A 3,441-nucleotide genomic window follows, 5' to 3' on the forward strand; every position below is an offset into this window, starting at 1 on the left:
GGAATCCATAGATCGAGTTAATGCGACAATAGGTGTTTTAATTAAAAAGAGATTTCAATTAATCAACTTAGAGTCAATTGTTTTTACACTCGAAAGAGATATTAACATAATTTAGGGATTTCTACGAATGAAGGCGTAAGTGAATAAATCGTTTAATTCATATTCAGAATAATAAGTGAAGTCTAGGTGGATTCTTTCTTGTGTATCGCCTATCTCATTGGTTTTATTCGATTATTTTTCCTAATTCATTCTCTATTGCGTTCTTAGTAATTAGTTTAGTTAATTTTAGATTAAAAACAATTCTTTCAATTTATCGGCTAGATAATAGAAAAATAATAAGTACTAGTACTTTTAGTCCTTATGGATACGATATTTCCGACTCACTATAACTATACTATTATTCGATAAGTGTATTTGCCTTTGTCATAATTTTAGTTAGTTTAGTGACCATCAAGTTTTTGGCGCCGTTGCCGGGGACTAAAATATTAGGAACACTCGATTTTTATTAATTTAACCATTTTTATTTTTATTGCATTTTATTTTTGTTTTTAGTTTATTTTTTGTTTTCTAATTTTTCTTTTGTTTGCTTTTGGCAGGTTCTTTTAGTTTATGACTAGAAGAAACCCATTGGGACCTTTGGTATTAAATAGTGAAATTGAAAGTACAGCTTGCAGAAATCGTAGAGAAGCAAGACAGAATCTACAGAATATAGTGGAAGAGCAAGAGGAAGTTATTATCATTACTGAGGAGATGACTGATAATCAGAATAATCCGCTACCTCCTGTGGTTGCCATAAATCCTGTAAATCCAAATCTTGCCCCTCGTATTATGTACTTATGCCAAGCCCACTCTAACTGGAGTTGAATCGAGTATCGTGAGACCCACCATTGCTGCAAATAATTTCGAACCGAAGCCGAACACTATTCAGATGATTCAACAGTTTGTCCAGTTCGATGGTTTGCAGGACGAAAATTCAAATACTCATTTGGCTAATTTTGTGGAGTTCTACAACACTTTCAAGATTAATGGCATTTTTTTACGATGTCATTCGCCTACGGTTGTTTCCCTTATCATTGAGGAATAAAGGTAAACAGTGGTTGAACTCCTTACCTCGAGGTTCTATCACTACATGGGATCAAATGACCGAGAAATTTTTGCTGAAGTACTTCCCACATGCTAAGACAACTAAGTTGAGGAATGATATCTCTTCCTTTGTATAGATGGACTTAGAGACCCTATATGATGCATGAGAGAGGTATAAAGACTTATTGAGAAGATTCCCTCACCATGGGTTACCCCTATGGCTATAGGTTCAAACTTTTTACAACGATTTGAACCCCTCAACTAGACATTTGATTGATGCAGCAGCCGGTGGTACTCTGAACAATAAAACACCTAAAGCGGATTACGAGTTTATAAAAGAGATGTCACTGAATAATTATCAATGACAAATCATGAGGATAAAACCTAATTATCACCATGTTATCAAATCATGTAGAACAATTAAATAAGAAAATTAATGGTTTATGTGTTTCTACGCATGTACATCCGGTGATGCAGTGTGATACGAATGGAGGAGGAATAAACAATTTAGAATATTTACCTCACGGTCCTAGCACAGAGAACGAACAAGTCAACTATATATGTAATAATTCTAGGTCTCAGAATAATCCTTACAATAATACTTATAGTGCAGGTTGGAGGAACCATCCCAATTTCTATTGGGGTGGTCAAGGAAACCAGATACCACAACCCCCTCCAGGCTTTCAAGAACCTTACCAGCAAGAGAAGAAGTTGAACCATGAGGAGATGTTGACGAAGTTTATTTCGGTGTTAAAAACCCGTTTTCAAAACACTGAAACAACACTTAAAAATCAACAAGCTTCTATTTAAGAGCTCGAAAACCAAATAGGACAGCTTGCTAAGTTGATTTCAGAAAGACCACAAGGTAGCTTGCCTAGTAATACAGAAACTAACCCACAAGAGCAGCTTCATGCAATTACTATTCGAGGTGAAGAAGGGTTAGTTGAATCTGAACCAGAACCGAGGCAAGAAAGTGTGGTAAGTAAAGGTAAGGTTAAGGTAAGCCAAAATAAGCGCAAAAACTGATCAGTAAGGAATATAAACCTCATGTGCCATAGCCTAACGCGACAAATAAAGACCACACAAACGAATAATTTGGTAAATTTCTTAAATTTTAAAAAAGTTACATATCAACTTACCATTTATTGAAGCTCTTTCGTAGATGCCCAATTCAGTTAAATTTTTAAATGAGCTTTTGGCAAACAAACGGAAGTTAGATGATTCTCGTACATAGAGCTAAATGCAGTGTGCTCAGCCATACTACAAAATAAACTACCCAATAAGTTGAAAGATGCAAGGAGTTTTACTATTCCTTGTTTAATTGGTAGTTTAAATGTTAATAATACTTTGGCTGATTTTAGGGCGAGTATTAATGTCATGCTCTATAAAATGTTTAAGCAACTAGGTCTAGGGAAACCCAGACAAACTAGGATGAGTATTCAATTAGCAAATAGAACCATTAGATTTCTTAGGGTTATTATTGAAGTTATCCTTATTAAAATTGATAAATTCATATTCTCAGTTGATTTTGTTGTTTTACACATGGATGAGGATAGTGACGTACCTTTGATTCTATGTCGTCCCTTTTTAGCAACTGCCAGCACTATTATTGATGTTGGTAAAGGTGAATTGATACTTTGTGTAGGTGATGATACGATTAAACTTCAAGCTCGTGATTCTGCTAAAACATCTAGTGATCGAGATGATTATACGAGTTTTGTTAATATAAATAACATTGTGGCTCAAACTTTTTTGCAAGAAACCCCTCGAAAAACGTGATAGAGCCTCGTTCCAGTCTATGTGACAAAAACAGGACGACTCATGAAGAACGAATGTTACAGATCGATGAACTAAATGAATGGCGAATACATGTCGAGGAGAAACCGAGAATACACGATACAGAACCAAAGAAATGCCATGACGAGCATAAGGATTGAATAAATCAATTTAAGGTTGGGGACTAGATACTGTTAGATAAAACGGACCCTCGAATTGCCACTTCAAAGCTTAATACGAACGGAGCAACTTCTTTTACGGTATTGACTGTCTTCTCATATGGTACAGTCAAGGTAATTCATTCTGAATTTGGCACTTTTAAGGTAAATATTACCCGACTCAAAACTTATTTTAATAATAGAACTGACAGTGAGAGAGGAGTTTCGACTTCGCAAACAACCATGACCGTGCAAATTCAAGTTAAGTCGAGCCTAGACTTTAAATAAGTACTTCTCGGGAGGCAAACCGAGTGTTAAATCTGTTAATTTTATTAATTTTATTTCATATTTTTTAAATTAATTAATTTTCAAAATATATAAAATAAAAAAAATGTGTTTTTAACCCACATGGCCTGGTGACACA

The 3,441-nt window shown here is 34.8% G+C and overlaps 1 non-coding gene across 1 annotated transcript; it reads right to left on the reverse strand.

The window, feature by feature from the left end:
• Window positions 1-1,187: 1,187 nt before the first annotated feature.
• On the reverse strand, window positions 1,188-1,294 carry LOC128281077 (small nucleolar RNA R71). The gene has a single exon (XR_008271292.1). It is a non-coding gene; the product is annotated as a small nucleolar RNA R71 (small nucleolar RNA).
• Window positions 1,295-3,441: the final 2,147 nt, after the last annotated feature.

Source organism: Gossypium arboreum, chromosome 9, assembly GCF_025698485.1.
Source record: "Gossypium arboreum isolate Shixiya-1 chromosome 9, ASM2569848v2, whole genome shotgun sequence".
In the NCBI taxonomy this organism is placed as follows: Eukaryota; Viridiplantae; Streptophyta; class Magnoliopsida; order Malvales; family Malvaceae; genus Gossypium; species Gossypium arboreum.